Consider the following 19,697-nt stretch of genomic DNA (forward strand, 5'->3'; position numbering starts at 1 on the left):
AGTAGGTGGAATAGTGGAAGAGGGTTAAGGCTAGAACATTCTATTTTTATTGTTTGTCTTGTGGGGCTCACTACAACATAACAAAGAAAAAAATTCAAAATTTAAAACAAGAGTGACAAGAGAGAAGAGTATCACGTGGGCTGGCAAAACAAACAAAAAATTTAAGGACATAGCATTTAAGGAAGAGCAAGGAGGTTGACAAATAGTCAAATACATTACCATTTACCTGTACAACACAAATAAAAAACGAAAGGGAGATTGGCAGGACCGAAACCCACCAGAAGAAAAAAAACGAAGAAGATGGGTTCGAAACCCACTAGAAGAAGACGAAGAAGAAGGAGGTAGGATTTTTTTTTTTTAAAATCCAAAATCTGGTACCGGTCGAAATTGGCCGGAATGGTAGAAACACCTTGAAATAGGCCGAAATTTGACCTAAGGTGGAATGAGGGGTATTATGGTACCGGTTTTAATGCCGGTACGAAATATTCCGGCCGGAACGGAATGGAATCAATAATAATGCTTTTACCAAACACTCAACTTTTATAAAAAGCCTAGTTTCATACCGTACTTTTTAAAACCTCCACTTTTTCAAAAAGCACAATATCAAAAAATGGAACCAAACTCATCCTAAGTAGCATGTATCTTTCCACATCGTCTGTCCTAGTAAAGTAAATTTTTTTTTTTTTTAAGTGGCAAAGCTACTGGAATTCTATTGGATTAATATTGCTAAATGTGTGAGATGCTGAAATTATTATTTTTTACTTGAGAAAACTTCACATTTCTGATGTTTATGATTCTGAATACATTCAGGCATGCTTTTAATATGGTGCTGCACAAATTTGGAGAGCAACTCTACTCTGGACTTGTAATGACTGTGACTTCTTATCTTAGCGAAATATCTAAATTGATTCAAGATGCCCAAGGAGAGTTATTATTGGAAGAGTTGAAAAGGAAATGGGCAGATTACAAGAGGCATTGGAAACGATCCGAGATGTAATGATGTATATGGAAAAAACTTTCATCCCAAGCACCCACAAAACTCCCATTCGTGAGCGTGGGTTCAATTTGTGGAGAGATTTTGTCATTCCCCAAACTAGGCTTCAGGATACACTTCTTGATTTTGTCCATCCAGAAAGGAATGGTGAAATTATAAATAGGGATTTAATGAGGAATATTATAAAGATGCTAACGGATTTAGGTTCTTTTGTTTACAAAGAAGACTTTGAGCAGCACTTCCTTGATGTTTCAGCTGATTTTTACCGTCTTGAGTCTCAACATTTCATTGGGTCTTGTGATTGTGGAGGTTATCTAATGAAGGCTGAGAGACATCTCAACAAAGAAAAGGAGAGAATGTCCCATTATTTGGATAATTGAGAAAAAGAATAAAGAAAGAAAAACCTTCATGTTTGGCTGGTATATGCCAATTATTAACAGGACACTAGTTCATCATATAAGTAAAACACAAATAATGAATATGTTAAAACGAACGCTTGATTTTCCTTTCGAAGATGCTAGGTCTGTAAGTTGAAATTTCCATGGCAACAAGAAGGGGGAACTGCATCAATACAAAGAGGGTGATAGCAATGCTAGCCAAATAAATGACAGGTTTGAAAATCCATGATTGTTCATGTAGCATAAGAAAAAGAGCAGCGGAAAAGGCTGTCATCATGGCTGCAATAGAGAAGAAAAGGGTAGAACGGCCTAATATCATCTTTCTAGGTAAGGACTCAAGGAAATCTTCTTTTGCATAACGAGATGTGAGGATTCTTATAAACATTAAGACTGAAGTTTAGGAAGAAAAGAGTGAGAGAATAATTTTTTTCATCACACACACACACAAAGACAGAAAGGGAAGGAGATTCCAATTTATTTATTTATTTTTATAGGTAAATAACAAAATTAATTAGAATGAAGAAATGCACCTCCAGTACACAAGCAGCGTACTGGAACTGCAGAATTATGACATATTACTGGAGTCTAGAAAATCGAAAAAAGATCTCAAGTACATAGATATTTCAGCAATCCAATAAAAAAAAAGATCTTAAAATAATCATCTTGAGCTCCATTGTTCTGCGTTCTGTTCTAATTCCTTCAAAAGCCCAATTGTTCCGTTCACACCAAGTGATCCACATAAGGCACAAAGGAATGGCCTTCCAGCAATTGCCTCCCCTGAACTTACCACACCGACCTGTCCAACCAGCCAGCAAGTCCACTACACGGCGAGGCATAACCCATTGCACGCCAAATAGGCACAAACCCATATGCCATAATTCCCTAGAATACTCACAATGCCACATAATATGATGCTATGATGATGATAATGTTGAAACAATTATGAGCAGCCTTCATAAGCAGTTCTAGATAATACCTATGCTATGAAACTTCTTCTAGCTACTATTAGGCAATGAAACTATAAAAAAAAATAAAATTAAAAAAAAATTAAAAAAACAATCATTGGAATTGGAATTGCACCTTAAAATCATCTTTAGTTACAAGGGAAATTGGAATTGCACCATAAAATCAATCATTGAAAAAAAAAAACCTAACCAATAGTGTAGGGACACGATTTCTTTAACGGCTCAATAATGATGTTGGGCTCGCACGTGAAAGATCCCTCACAATATGATTTGTAGAGAGTGGGCTTGAAAGGCTTGTCTTTGATCACGGGGCGATGGTCCGGTCCTGTTTTTAGAGGAATTCATGTAGAAAAAAGGGATTGGATTTGAACATTTAGGCCCTATAGCGTCACATCCTGAGGGGTTGGACTCCTCGGACTTAGTCCGAGGACGATTAAGGTCTTCCTCCGGTTATCCGGCGATGGGTTTTTCTTTTTTATGTGGTGTACATACATTGCTAAGGGATTTTTGCCCATGGAGTTTTTCTCCTGGAGGTAGGATGGGAGCCCCTGGTTTTTTGTCCCCCCCCCCCCTCCCTTTATCCAGATTACTTACTTTCTCTTTTATACTCGCTGACGCTCGTTGTCTTTCGTCCACGTGTAGGGTCAATCTTTCCAAGACTGATATTTGTCCCGTCAGTCTAATCCCAGAATCACTGAGGATGGTTGATAAAGCCGAAGAATCCGGCTCTGCTGGAAGCAGAGTCTTATCTGGGAAGGGTAATGAGGGCAGCTTTCCCGAGATATTTTAGGTCTCCTTTCCAGTCTGGTCCTATACCGTTTTTGCCCCTCTTCTCGGTGGAATTTTGGGTCTGCCGAGGACTGAACTGTCCTAGGCAACATCTCCGGGCCATTTGGGCTTTATGTTATCGAGCTTGGGCCGTAGCCTTCTTTGGCTTGGGCCTTTGGACTTCCCACGAGCAAGTGGACCTGACCCATAAATTATTGGGCCCCACAAATAGCATCCAAGTATTGCTAAGGGAAAGAGAATGAAAAAAAATGTGATAAACGAAACCAAGAAATAATAGTCACACTATATCTAAACCTTCACAACACATTTATATATCAAAACATAAAGATTGCAAATAAGAGAAGAAAGCATAAGAAGTTTATAACTTTGAGTTGACAAATAGCTCCTTCACCACCAAAACAAGTTTTTGTACAATCCTTCAATTCTTAAGCTACATTGCTAACAACCCATCTTCCAGAGTTTAACTATAGACATGCTAACTATAAACTGAAAAGAGAAGAACAAAAAATCTGTGCAAGACTAAAAGAGAAGAAAAAGAATTCTCATATATAAAAGATTTTATTCCATACTTCATCAGGTTGTGTCGGATCAGAAATTAATGAAGTAATTAATGCATCAAAATCAGCAACAGAGTCTGATTTGGATTGACTGCATACTTCAACCAGGGGTGGTAGATCAGAAAATATTTGACTCAATGGTTCATCTGGGAATGTGGGATCATCTATGCATGCAGCAAACTCTTCATTCGTAACAGCATCAGCATCAGCAACAGCATCCAACCGTCTTTTTTTGTGTTCTTGGGCTTGGGCATCTTCTTGTCCATGTGACATCACACCAGTTGTATTGAAGGTTGAGGCCTCTTCAGAGACAGCGGCAGTAGAAGAAAAACATCCAGAAACCCATGCAGCAAACTCTTCATCATCAGCACTAGGCATCTCAGGCTCAGGCTCAGGCTCAGGCTCAGGCTCAAGTGAAATCACAGCAGCAGAAGTTGTATTGAAGCATGAGAACTCTTCATCAGCAGTAGAAGAAAAAGCTCTTTTGAGACCTCTTCCGTTGGCCTCCTCACAATCTGACCCTGACCCTTTATTTAGTTTATAGATGACGCAGAGGACTGTGTTGGTTCTTCCAAATTCCTGATTTGCCAAGGAGAACTCGTGCATTATCCAATTAGTTTTATTGAATTTGCTCGAATGGAGATCCTTGGCCTTAAAAGAGAGCATCTTGTCGATCCCAATAACATTGCCCTGAGAATCGTAAAGTCTTTTGGGCTTGCTTTTTTCAAGCCAGGTTCCGCAAGCGGCAGCCCTGCACACACGATTGCCGGATGTTGTTTTGAGGTCGGTGAAGACGTAGAGCTTCCGGTGGAAAGTGTGTAAATGATAGTGGGTATGAGAATCATATATTTCCCATGGAGGAATTTTGCCATATATCTCACAATCATTCATAATAAAATGATGATTTTGGCGAGTATCTTGTTCAGCATCGTTGACTTTCTTCATTAAAATCTTCATCAATTCATCATCTGTAGGATCATATCGAAACCCGATCATCTCCATTGTTTCAAGAAATCAAAGAATTTTCTTTCCCTTTTCTATAAACACGTAGGAAGTCTAACTTTTTGATGAATGTTTGGTGAATGTAAGAAATCTCAAACTCAGAATTAAATAAGAAACACGTAGGAAGTTTCAAACTTTTTGATGAATGTTTGAAGTCTCAAACTTTTTGACGAATGTAAGAAGTCTCAAATTCAGAATTAAGTTAGAAACCTTTTTTTTAGGAACAAGTTAGAAACTTCGAATACCTATGCATATATATAGCAACGCTAATAGTGGCGGTCAATTAAAGTTAAAAGGGCGGTTATATATAATTATATTATATCTTAACCTTTCTAAAAAATATATATATTATATTTTATATGCAAAGGGCGGTTATATATAATTATATATAAAATTATTACTAATACCCTAAATATACCATAGAAGGCGTATAATTATTACTAATACCATAGAAATGATTCACTGCTTCAAAAATACTTCAGCCCGTACTATACCAAAAAATAAAAAGGTTTCTCCTGCGCGTGGCGCTGTTGGTTTTGGGACTACTGAGGCTAGGCTATTTGGCTGATGTGAACAAAGAATGCGCGCTGATCGTTGGCAAACAAAAAAACTTTGGGCACGTTAGCTATAATGTGCTAGACACTGTAAAGGAACATTCATACATAGAGCTCTCACAGCAGTGAAACTAAATAGCTATATAACTATTCTAGTTTCACTAAAACACAAAAAATGTTCTACATCAATGTATATAAAACTAAAACTTTTTAGCTTCAAGCTTCCGTAGGAAGCTACTTTTGGCTTCGTACGGAAAGGGAAGCTACAACTTTAAAATATTTTTTTAATTCCTACACATATTAAAATAATACTTCTATTTTTTTTTATTCTTTTTATTTTCTCTTTATGCCTGTTACTCTCATTCTCTCCCTCTCTCCTCAGATCAGCTCTCAAACTCATGAACTCTTAACTCTCTTAAACTCACTCTCTCAAACTCTCATCTCTCTGTCTCACCACCGTTGGCCCGATTTGAACCTCAACGTCACCGGCCCACCGAAGCTTAACATCACCGACCCATGGGTTGACCCACTCTGTCGAACTCCCAAGCCGACCCAAGCCGCTGATCCATGCCTCAGACCCATGCTTCCGATCCACGCCTCCGAGCCACGCCTACCTGACTCGCCTTTCTTCTCTTCTATCTAACCCACCAAGCTCTTCTTCCTCACCTCCACTCTGCGGTTGGGTTCGTGGGTGGGTTACTAGGGTCGTGGTGTGTGTTTGTTGTGTGGGTCTCTTTGGATAGCATATTTGGGTTTTTATTTTATTTTATTTTTTTTAATTGGTTACTAGTTTTTTGGTTGAGCTTGAGGCTACTATGATGGTGGTTGTGTTGTGATGTTGCAGTGGGTTTTATTTTTGTGGTTGTGGGTTGATTTTCTTGGTAGTTGTGGGCTGATTTTGGTGGTTGTGGCGGTGGGAGAGTTGGCTGTGGGTAGTGGTAGTGGTGGTGGGCTGTATGAAGTGGTGGTGGCAGTGGTAGGATGTATTATTTTATTGTAGTAGATATATTATTTTATTATGATGTTTATATTATTTTATTGTGTTGAAAGCTAAAATAGATCCACTGCTGCTGGATGTTTTGTAAAATGAGTAGGTAAAAAAAAAAAAAAAAAAAAGCTTTTTGTGGTGCCAAATAGCTAAAAAAACAGCTCTACTACTATGAATGCTCCAAGGAATAACTAGGTTTAATTAACATTTTGGTCTTTGATCATTGTCCCATCCATTTTTGGAGTTAGACCATTTGAGTGCTAAATTAAAGTCACTACGTAGTATTAGTTAGTAACTCCAATGTATGTTGCTTCTGGAAAGCATGGTTATGATTAGGAGGTTAATGTTCAATTGTTCACACAGAAAGAGTCTGGAAAGCTTAAATGATTGGATATTGTACAGGCACCTTGCTTGAAGAAATTGTGTGATTGTTACCTTTTGACAGGGTATTTGGTATTGGCTTGTGTGATTGTTTCTTCAAGTTGTTTATTTGGAATATTGCTTTTGAATTACTATAGGCTTGGATAAGTTTAATCTCAATGAATATCATTTTTGTTTATCTTTATTGTGTAAAATCTAGGAGCACATCTAAGAATTATAGGACTCTTGCTAGAAGTGAGAATAAGGAAAGTGAATGAAAATATATATATATCTAAAACCTGAAATGTAGCATTTATTGTTGCTACACTCCAGTTAAACCACATCAGTAGTTATGTCATTATCATTTTTTCTCCAATTTTTTATATTATTTTTTATCATTTAAAGTGAATTAAAAACTCTATTATATTTCAATCAAAATATCATATTTATCTTATTTTTAACTATTCTTATTTATTATTAAATTTTTAATTTCATTTTAACTTTTCATATCCTCACTACTCTCTACCTTAACTTTCTTCAATCTTTCTCATTCCATTTTAACTTTTCATATCCCCACTACTCTCTAACTTAATATCATTACTTTTCTATCTCTTTATCTTCCTTTATTTTTGACTCTTCTTATTCTTATATATCCTCATACTATAAATTTGTCATTCCCTCTCTCATTTCATGCATAATTTTCTATATTTTCACACACAAAAGGTTCTCTCTCTCTCTCTCTCTCTCTCTCTCTCTCTCTCTCTCTCTATATATATATATATATTTAGTTTTTTTTTTTCCTTGCATATCTACTTTAGGTTGATGAACTTTTGTATTCTTTAGAATTCTCCTTTGAGTTGATAGGATTTAGTTTTGTGTTTTATGTTGTTATCTTTTTTATTCTCATTGATTGTTAAATGTTATCCTATTGTATTATAAAAATAGTATATAAAATAATGTTATATTTTATTACATAGCATAATTTTGTGTTTATCGCTATACATTTCATTTTTACTATTTTTTCTTCTCATCCTATTTTATTCAACATTTAAATTCAGCAACATCCTCCATATCATTAAATTATTTATATTTTGTCTCTTTTTTTTTAATATTAAACATATAATATTTTATTTAAATTCAATAAATAAAAATTGTTCTTATTTGTGTTGAATCCAATACATTGAAACATTGGACCTAAATCCAAACCCAATTTAACAAATAAAAAATGCAACAAATAAGCCTATTCAAACCAACATTAGATATTCATCTTTGGTTCAATATGTCAAAGAAAATGATAAGATGAGGCACTGACATCCAATGATCCAACCCAATCAAACAACAAATCAGTGTTTATTGTCACAACAAATCGTTGGATAATATGTAGTTCTGCTAAGGCACTGAAAGAAAGTTTACAACAAATCAACAATTCTAGCTACCATAAACTCTGTAGTTTAAGATTTGATAAACCATAGGGACCAGGGTGAGTACCACGATATTTATAGGTTGCAAAATAAAAGTGTTGAATTCATGAATTATTATAAATTCATAATTTTGTTTGTCTATCATTTATTGGAGGGCTATTCTAGCCTTTAGGCCCATGCAATGACTTTTTAAGGGCCTAAAAGTCATTGCAAAAAAGAAAAAGAAAAAAAGAAGAAGTTATAGAACTACTAATTTTATTAACAAAATAAAAGTAATTTAATGTGACAGTAAATATAATTTGTGTTACATCAACCATAGGAACAAGGTGGACCAAATAAGATTGAATTAGAATGAATAGAACCAAAGTGGATAGAATGGACTGAACGTGACCAAATTGGACCGAATAGGACCAATGTGGACTGAATAGAGCCAATGTGGACTGAATAGACCGAAGTGGACAAAATAGGACCAATGTGGAGCCAATGTGGACTGAATAGACCAAAGTCGACTGAATTAGACCAAATGGGCCGAATTGGACCGAATAGAACTTTAGTGGACATAATGGACTAAATATGACCGAATGGACTAAATAAGACCAAAGTAGAAAGAATGGACCGAACGGGACCAAATTGGACCGAATATGAATGAGGTGGAAATATTGGACAGAAGTGGACTGAGTAGGTGTAATATGGATTGAATAGGACCGAAGTAGACAGAATGAACCAAAGTAGACAAAATGGACTGAATCAGACCAAAGTGGACCAAATGGCCCAAATGGGACTAACGTGGATCAAAGTGGACAAAATGGACCGAATAGAACCAATGTGGACCGAATAGAGCCAATGTGGACTAAGTGGACTGAATTAGGTAGTGGACAATATAGGACCCATGTGGACCGAATAGAGCCAATGTGGACAGAATTGACCGAATTAGACCGATGTGGACTAAATAAGACTGAATGGGCCGAATTGGACCAAATAGAACTTTAGTAGACAGAATGGACTAAATAGGACCTAATCGACCGAAGTAGAACAAATGGACTGAATAGGACCAAAGTGGACAGAATGGGACTAACTTGGACTAAATAGAAGGTGGACATACTGGACCGAAGTGGAGTAATGTGGACTGAATAGAACAGAAGCGGACAGAATGGACCAAATCAAACCAAAGTAGACAAAATGGACCGAATCGGACTAAAGTGAACCGAATGGCCCGAATAGGACTGAAGTGGATCAAAGTGGACAGAATGGACCGAATAGGACGAATGTAGACCGAATAGAGCCAATGTGGACTGAGTGGACCGAAGTAGACCAAAGTTGACAAAATAGGACTAATATGAACCGAGTAAAGCCAATGCGGACTGAATGGACTGAATTAGACCGAAGTTGACTGAATAAGACTGAATGGGCAAAATTGGACTGAATAGAACTTTAGTAAACAGAGTGGACTAAATAGGACTGAATGGACGGAATAAGACCAAATTGAACTGAAGAGGAAAGAATGGACCAAATAGAATCAATATGGACCGAATTAAACTGTTGAATGTTTATCATTTTTATTGCATTTTTAGGTTCATTTTTCTAATGTCTATTTTATTTTATTTTTATTTTTATTTTACTTAAAATTAAAGATTTTAGCCCAAAAATATAATAAATTTCATACTTTTCAACCAAAAAATGAAGAATTTTTTTTGGAGCTAAACATGAAAAGAAAACCTACAAAAAGAATCAAGCTAAGACTCAATTAGTCTAAAATGGACTGAAAGGGGATTGAAATTGACCGAGTGGACCAAATTGGACCTAAGTAAACCTAATTGGACTGAATAGAAATTTTTTAAGTTGTAGGAAGAACAAATTATCTTCAAAAAAAATTTAGAAAAGAAATTATACATTAAATTACAATATAAAATAATTATTTATTCCCATGCATCGCGTGGGTTTGCAACTAGTTTTTATAACTTGGGATATAAGACTCTTGCAAGAAGTACAGAAAATCAATTCTGGTCCTTCTGGAGTAATTTAGAGGGTTGTTCTAACTTTGTCAAGTTTTTTATTTTGTCTTCTTCTTCAATTTCTTTTTTATTTTTTTTTTAAAGATGCAAGAGTACAAATGGAAAAGAAAAAAAACATCTTATGCATCTTGTTATTATTAAGGAATTGATGAAATTAATAGGAGATGAAATTGCAGCTCTCCAATGGACTGTACCATTAATATGTAGGCATAAGTCTTTACCAGTGATATTATGGTGGATAAAAAGCTAAAATTGTCGAGAAGAAATTGAAGTACTTAAAAATAGAAAAAGCAAGAGACTTAACTTTACTAGTGATATCATGCAATGGTGTTGATAGAGGATTAGCCGAGTTGAATAAGTGAAAGTATATATGCAAAAAGATAGTGTCTTGTATCGGTTGATATATTTTAAATGAAATTCAGTCTTTTCTATTCTAATTAATCTATACCCTGATTCCAGATTCATATATCAAAACCTTCGGATTGCAAATAAGAGAAAAAAAAAATCTTATGAAGTCTATTCTTTAATGTTGACATATCAAAATAATAACAAAATCACATACCTTCCTCCTCTCTTCCAGCATAATTTCCACCACAGGCACTAATCAAACCACCTGAGCTTCCCATAGCAGTGAGTGAGGTTGATTCATCCAACCCACCACAACTCCATGATAAACCACCCTTTACCCTATATCCCTCAAATACAGTGGCCTCTCTGGTCTCTCCCACAGAATCTCCTCCAAACCATGAGCACACCCCACAGACTACATAAATTTTGTACTGTAGATAATTCTGGAACTTTAATTCTGCAGTAGCCAACATTGGATTTCACATCCCATTTGAATTTATTACCACATATACCATTCATATGTATTCATTCAATTCACAAGGTGCTTAGAGTGACCAAAAATCATCTTTTTTATACTTTAGTTACAAGGGAAATTGGAATTGCACCATAAAATCAATCATTGAAAAAAAAGTAACCAATAGCATCCAAGTATTGCTAAGAGGGAAAGAGAATGAAAAAAAATGTGATAAATGAAACCAAGAAAGTCTCGTTTATAACATAATAGAGTCAAACTATATATCTAAACCTTCACAACACATTCATTTGTCAAAAGCATAAAGATTGCAAATAAGAGAAGAAAGCATAAGAAGTTTATAACTTTGAGTTGAAAAATAGCTCCTTCACCATCAAAACAAGTTTTTGTACAATCCATCAATTCTTAAGCTACATTGCTAACAACCATTTGCCAGAGTTCTAACTATGGACATGCTAACTGTCAACTGAAAAGAGAAGAACAAAAAATCTGTGCAAGACTAAAAGAGAAGAAAAAGAATTCTCATATACAAAAGATTTTACTCCATACTTCATCAGGTTGTGTCGGATCAGAAATTAATGAAGTAATTAATGCATCAAAATCAGCAACAGAGTCTGATTTGGATTGACTGCATACTTCAACCAGGGGTGGTAGATCAAAAAATATTTGACTCAATGGTTCATCTGGGAATGTGGGATCATCTATGCATGCAGCAAACTCTTCATTCGTAACAGCATCAGCATCAGCAACAGCATCCAACCGTCTTTTTTTGTGTTCTTGGGCTTGGGCATCTTCTTGCCCATGTGACATCACACCAGTAGTATTGAAGGTTGAGGCCTCTTCAGCGACAGCGGCAGTGGAAGAAAAACATCCAGAAACCCATGCAGCAAACTCTTCATCGTCAGCACTAGGCATCTCAGGCTCAGGCTCAGGCTCAAGTGAAATCACAGCAGCAGCAGTTGTATTGAAGCATGAGAACTCTTCATCAGCACTAGGCATCTCAGGCTCAGGCTCAAGTGAAACCACAGCAGCAGCGGTTGTATTGAAGCATGAGAACTCTTCATCATCAGCACTAGGCATCTCAGGCTCAGGCTCAGGCTCAAGTGAAATCACAGCAGCAGCAGTTGTATTGAAGCATGAGAACTCTTCATCAGCACTAGGCATCTCAGGCTCAGGCTCAAGTGAAACCACAGCAGCAGCGGTTGTATTGAAGCATGAGAACTCTTCATCATCAGCACTAGGCATCTCAGGCTCAGGCTCAGGCTCAAGTGAAATCACAGCAGCAGCAGTTGTATTGAAGCATGAGAACTCTTCATCAGCACTAGGCATCTCAGGCTCAGGCTCAAGTGAAACCACAGCAGCAGCGGTTGTATTGAAGCATGAGAACTCTTCATCATCAGCACTAGGCATCTCAGGCTCAAGCTCAGGCTCAAGTGAAATCACAGCAGCAGCAGTTGTATTCAAGCATGAGAACTCTTCATCAGCACTAGGCATCTCAGGCTCAGGCTCAAGTGAAATCACAGCAGCAGAAGTTGTGTTGAAGCATGAGAACTCTTCATTAGCAGTAGAAGAAAAAGCTCTTTTGAGACCTCTTCCGTTGGCCTCCTCACAATCTGACCCTGAACCTTTATTTAGTTTATAGATGACACAGAGGACTGTGTTGGTTCTTCCAAATTCCTGATTTGCCAAGGAGAACTCGTGCATTATCCAATTAGTTTTATTGAATTTGCCCGAATGGAGATCCTTGGCCTTAAAAGAGAGCATCCTGTCCATCCCAATAACATTGCCCTGAGAATCGTAGAGTCTTTTGGGCTTGCTTTTTTCAAGCCAGGTTCCGCAAGCGGCAGCCCTGCACACACGATTGCCGGATGTTGTTTTGAGGTCGGTGAAGACGTAGAGCTTGCGGTGGAAAGTGCGTAAATGATAGTGGGTATGAGAATCATATATTTCCCATGGAGGAATTTTGCCATATATCTCACAATCATTCACAATAAAATTATGATTTAGGTGAGTGTGTTGTTCCGCATCGTTGACCTTCTCCATTAAAATCTTCATCAATTCATCATCTGTAGGATCATATCGAAACCCCACCATCTCCATTGTTTCAAGAAATCAAAGAATTTTCTTTCCCTTTTCTATGAACACGTAAAAAGTTTCAAACTTTTTGATGAATGTTTGAAGTCTCAAACTTTTTGATGAATGTTTGGTGAATGTAAGAAATCTCAAACGTTGAATTAAGTAAGAAACATGTAGGAAGTCTCAAACTTTTTGATGAATGTTTGAAGTCTCAAACTTTTTGATGAATGTTTGGTGAATGTAAGAAATCTCAAACGTAGAATTAAGTAAGAAACAGGAAGTCTCAAACTTTTTGATGAATGTTTGAAGTCTCAAACTTTTTGATGAATGTTCGGTGAATGTAAGAAGTCTCAAACTCAGAATTAAGAAAGAAACTTTTTTTTAGGAACAAGTTAAAAACTTCGAATATCTATGCATATATATATAGCAACGCTAATAAGGGCGGTCAATTAAAGTTTTTTTTTTTATTTTTTTTTATTTTTGAAAGTGGCGGTCAATTAAAGTTAAAAGGGAGGTTATATATAATTATATATATTATATATAAAATCATTGCTAATACCCTAAATATACCATAGAAGGCATATAATTATTACTAATACCCTAAAAAAAGCCCAAAATCAAGAGAACAGTCCAAAAGAAATGGTTCACTGCTTCAATACCAAAAAAAAAAAAAAAAAAAAAGGTTTCTCTTGTGCATGGCGCATGGTGCTGTCGGTTTTGGGACTGCCGAGGCTAGGCTATTTGGTTGACGTGAACGAAGAATGCGCGTTGATCGTTGATAAACAAAAAAACTTTGGGCACGTTAGAGCATTTCATCTAGGATTCTTAAAATTTTAGTATTTAACACTTCAAAATTTTACTTTATCTATTATACCACCCCATTTTAAGATACATCAAACATCAAAACTTCTATATTGTTTACCATTTCATTCAAATAATAAAAACTACTCATTAAAATAATAATAAAACAACTACACAAAAAACTATAGCAACCACCTCCTCCATCACCCCTACCACCACTCCACTTGCCATAGCCACCATTGTAGCAACCACAACCCACCATAGCCACCACCACCACAAGTCACAGCACCACCGTGGCAACCACAATCACCTATAGGAAGAAAATAAAAAATAAAAAAACCCAAAATATAACCACAACCATCCACCAAAATCACAACCAACCGCCACAAAAACAACCAGCCATTGCAAAAACAAAATATCAACCAAGCACTCCCTAGTGGCTGATCTAACCCACTGCAGGAAGAAAAAAAAAAAAAAAGAAAAGCAAAACCACAACCATCTAGCAAAAACAACCAGCGATCAAAACAAAATTATAACCCAAAGATCCAACCCACGGACTCGCCGATCTCACCACTATGCCTCCAAATCAAACCCACAAATCACCGCCACTGTGACCCACCATCGAAACCCACTGAAAAAAAATTGGAAGGGAAGTAGCTTCATTGGTTCAAATCCAAGTCGTGAGATAGCTTCAAGTGGGGAGCCATAGGGAGATTGATTTCAGAGAGAGAGAGAGAGAGAGAGGAACGACGGGTCTGAACAGAGAAGAAGGGAAGAATAAAAAAAAGGGAGAAATAAAATATGTTTTTTTAAGAGAAGAAGAGGGAGAAAGCTTTAAAATAATATTTTTTTAATAAGATATAGCTATAGTGCGCTCTCAAAAATGAGAGTGCACTGTAGCAAGATGGCAAATCTTTTAGCATATGCAAGTTTTGATGTAGTGGGTTTTTTGAGTTTCAGATTCTAAAATTTAAGTTTTAGCGTTTTTGCAATTATTGATAAGGATGCCCTTAGCTATAATGTGCTAGACATTGTAAAGGAACACTCAACCGTAAGGAATAACTAGGTTTAATTAACATTTTGGTCTTTGATCATTGTCCCAACCATTTTTGGAGTTAGACCATATGAGTGCTAAATTATAGTCACTGTGTAGTATTAGTTAGTAACTCCAATGTATGTTGCTTCTGGGGAGCATGGTTATGATTAGGAGGTTAATGCTCAGTTGTTCACACAGAAAGAGTTTGGAAAGCTTTGGTTAGAAGAGTTTGACCCATTTTTCAACTTAGGTCAAGGAACAAACATGATTTGGCTTCAGACGAGGGCTACACTTGGGGAGTTGACTAAATTTGGAGTACTCAGTTGGGTATTTCACCTTATGATCATATATTAATAGGTAATTAGCACTTGTTAAACACATGACACGTATGGTTAGCAAACTTAAGTAATGATCAATTATTATTTTTTAAATGCATAGTGATCTTTTATTTTATTTTACGAAACAATAAGATTTATATTTATGATCTTCGCTCCATAATAGTTTTTTTATATAATAAAACTAATATATATATATATATATATTGGTGTAGGTGAGATTCAATATTGGTTTTGTTTTTGTATAGACATAATTCAATCGTAGATACTTTATTTAACAAAATTTTTTTCCAATTAAGTTTAACTAATACACGCCCGAGCTTCCCCATATGTAATCAATAAAAAATTATTCTGCTTAATAGTGTGATTACAAAGCCCATGACTATTGTTGAGCATAATAGTACGAGTTGTGCTAGGGATACTGCATGGTATATTATATTTTGCTTACGATTCTCATAATATATATATACATATAAAATAAAATAAAAATAAAAAAAAACAAAAAAAACATTGAGCTTACAAAATAATGTGTTACCAATTATAAAGAGAAATATTCATTTATAAGAGAAAGTTAAAGCCCATTAGTCACATTCATTGCTACATCAGTTTGTAAGTTTTATGTAGTAAAACTTGTAGTATTTTTAGCATTTTCCAAATAATACTAGTTGACAAGTACACTATCATTTACTATGAGAAATTAGGGGAGGCCAAGTGCCTCCCTGGCCTCCACCCTTAACCCTTAGGTGCGGCATCTCAGGGGATTGAGTTATGCTTGAGACTGTAATGGTAAACTACTAAGCTCCTAGTAAGTTAGGGGTTGTTTGGTAGATAAACTCCAACACATGTTTTCAGTTTTTAAATAACATTACATGCATTTTCATACACTTTTTCACCCACACGTATTTTCACACATGTTTTCAAACACATGTACTAAACACTCCCTTAAGGTCACTTATATCAGGGTTCAACGTGAATGAATATTGACCATATATAGGAGAAGGGCATGTATTTAAATTTCTAAAAGTTGCCTATGCTATGATACAGAGAGAAGTGGCTTCTTGACTTCTTGTTTCTTTTTTAAAGAAAAATTCGGTGCATATTATTAAGGGAGGCTGTCTAAATTAGCCTGTAGTACAAATTTAACATTTGATGGTACATTTTCCATCTTCCATCTTCCATTCGGGCTGTTCAGTTCTGACTTCTTGTATTGTTAAAAGATTTCCACACAATTAGAGTGCAGGTTAACAAATTCAAGAATTTGAGTAAATGTAATAATTATTATGCGGTCTATTTCTTCTGGAATATTGGAAGAAACTCTAGACAGCATAAATATCTATAACTCTATATACCGTTTACTTTTGTCACCCTTTCCTTATGGCCCCTTTTTTTTTTAACAATTGAAATATATTTAAGAGGATTATTTCTTAAAATTTTTAGGTATTTTCTATACTATTATAATAAAATTTTTGAGGGTACTTAATACCAATTTTTTTCCTTAAAAATACTAATAAATAATATCTATATTAGTTAAAAAAATTTATAAAATAATTGAAAGACTTGGGTGACCATGGCCCTCAGTCTCTGCTAGACATTACTGTTTGAATGTATTTCAAAGTTTGATAACCTGAAATATTCTAAACCAAGTCAATTAGTTTAGTAGGAATAATTAAATTGTCTGGCAGAAATATTGTTTAATCGAATATAACAGTTATTTCTCACCCAAAAAAAAAAAAATTTCAATTAAATTTCCAACATTTAAATGATAAAAAGATGGCCAATTGTTTGTTCTGGTTGTAAATTGTTTCACTCCTGTTGATCAAATCATAACAGCAACTTCACCACAACTTAAGCTTTTGGTGTAAACTCCAAACCATTTGTGTCTATTGGTGGGTGGTTAATAGCTTTTTGTTTTCCTGAAATCTCATTCAGTTTTTGTTAACATCCCCCCAAAACTCTGATCCTTCATTGAGTGCTGAGATGAAGAAGAGCTTTGTGACATTAAAAAATGAACATGGTGGATCCAAACTACCCAAAGGAGATGTGTAAGATTCTAGAGCACTTGATCCAGGATATTTTGATCCATCACAATTTTGGAAGCCTCAATTTTGAACAGATTTATTGGTGTGCCCCCCTTTGCTTTTTATATATAATTTCGCAGTTTTAGACTACTATGCTATTATTTATTTTTATTTTCAATGTTTAATAATGAGATTGATTCATTTCTTTATTGGGGTTTAATAGGAAATTACATTTTAAACTAGAGTACTTTCAAAAGTGCGGTGAAAATATGACATTTAATTGGTTCCACCATCACAAACCAACCCAGAACATGATGCGCTAGAATTAGCTGCCCACGATTTTGGAAGGTATTCTCATTGTTTGTAGAAACCACTGTTAGTTATCATGTTTTTGATGTCTTAGTAAAATTTTTGTCTTCATCTATAGTCCTAACTGGATACAAGAGTCCTATGTCAAAGTCAAAAATTGGAGTGTCCCGCAGTTCATAGTCCATGGTGTTTAAATTTTTTAATTTGAAACTCTTATTTTCCTTTCCCTTTTTTTTTTTTTTTTTTTTCTTCTTCTTCTTATAATTTTTACCATGAATTATCTCATATTGAAGTTACCAAATTTTCTATTCATTATGCTATCTATATCATTTAACTTTAATAAAATGTATCCTCCCATTTATTCAGTAGGTTTCTTAGGGTTCAGTATTGCCAATACTGAATGGTTTTCTGTCAATTTGTTAGCAACTCGTGGATTCATTTATCTCTCTCTCTCTCTTTTGAATGTGTCTTCTCTGAAGTCTCAAGATTTTTGTTCCGTCAGTTCACCTATTTTGTTCTTAGCAGCTAATAAAACGCAAATGGATTTATAACTTGGTTTGCAAGAGTCGATCCTATGGCAATTTTTTGCAAGGTCCTGCAATTTGCTGTGTAGGTTTTCACATCCTCTGTCATAGTAAAGTCTTTTAATTTTTTTTTAAGTGGCAAGTGGCCGGAATTCTTTTGAACTAATATTATTAAATGTGTAAGAAGCTGACATTATTATTTCTCACAGATGAAAATTTCATATTTTATGATGTTTAAGATTCTGAATACATCAGGCTTGTGTATGATATGGTGCTGCACAATTTTGGAGATGAACTCTATTCTAGACTTGTGACAACTATGAATTTTCATCTAAGGGGAGAGGTATTTTTGGAAGAGCTGAGCCAGAAATGGGCAGATCATAACGAGGCATTGCAAACGATATTAGTTATATTTGCGGACATGGATATAACTTTCATCCCAAGCACCCACAAAACCCCAATTCATGAGCTTGGGTTCAATTTGTGGAGAGATATTGTTATCCCCCCCACGCTAGGCTTCGGGATACACTTCTTGAGCATGTTCATAGAGAAAGGAATGGTGAAGTTATAAATAGGGATTTGATGAGGAATATTATAAAGATGCTAATGGATTTTGGTTCTTCTGTTTACGAAGAAGACTTTGAGAAGCCTTTTCTTGAAGTTTCAGCTGATTTTTACCGTCTTGAGTCTCAACAGTTCATTGAGTTTTGTGATTGCAGGGATTATCTAAACAAGGCTGACAGATGTCTCAACAAAGAAATGGAGAGAGTGTGCCATTATTTGGATGCTAGAAGTTTAGATAAGATAATAAGTGTGGTTGAAAAGCAGATGATTGAAAGTCACATGCACAGACTAGTCCATATGGAGAACTCAGGCTTAGTTAATATGCTTGTGAATAACAAATATGATGACTTGAGAAGGATGTATAAGTTGTTCTTCAGGGTACCTAGTGGACTCTCAATCATGAGGGATGTCATGACTTCATACATTCAGGATACGGGTAAGCAGCTAGTTACCAATCCAGAAAGGTTGAAGGATCCTATAAACTTAGTGCAACGTCTCCTGGATTTAAAGGATAAGTATGAAAAAATCATCAGTTTGGCATTTTACAAGAACAAGACATTCCAGAATGCTTTGAATTCCTCATTTGAGTACTTCATTAATTTGAATGCTCAGTCCCCAGAATTCATTTCTTTGTTTGTGGATGACAAGTTCCGTAAAGGATGGAGAGGGGTAAGTATGGAGGTTGTAGTGGATAAGGTCATGGCACTTTTCCGATACCTTCAGGAGAAAGATGAATTTGAGAAGTATTACAGACAACATTTGGTGATGAGGCTCCATGCAGGGAAAAATCTCTGATGATGCTGAAAGAAGTTTGATTGTTAAGCTAAAAACAGAGTGTGGATATGAATTTACATCTAAGCTGGAAGGTATATTCACTGATATGAAGGTCTCTCAGGATACGAGGAAGGGCTTCTATTGTAGCCTTGGTGCTGAGATTTGTGAACATGTAGAGCGTGCTACATTCTGATAGCATTGTTGCTGAGGTCACAAACCAGCTGCAGTAGCTGTTCTTGCAAAACCCCCTGTTGCTATAAGAAAACAAATTGAATCCCTCTTTGGGCGGAATAAAAATGATTGGATATTGTACAGGTACCTTGCTTGAAGAAAGTGTGTGATTTTTACGTTTTGACAGGGTATTTGGTATTGGCTTGTGTGATTGTTTCTTCAAGTTGTT

The 19,697-nt window shown here is 35.7% G+C and overlaps 1 pseudogene; it reads left to right on the forward strand.

Moving 5' to 3' along the window:
• LOC126703746 (cullin-3A-like) overlaps positions 1–19,490 on the forward strand; it is a 32,530-nt pseudogene extending 13,040 nt beyond the window's left edge.
• Positions 19,491–19,697: the final 207 nt, after the last annotated feature.

The sequence above is a fragment of the Quercus robur genome, chromosome 2, assembly GCF_932294415.1.
Source record: "Quercus robur chromosome 2, dhQueRobu3.1, whole genome shotgun sequence".
Lineage (NCBI taxonomy): Eukaryota > Viridiplantae > Streptophyta > Magnoliopsida > Fagales > Fagaceae > Quercus > Quercus robur.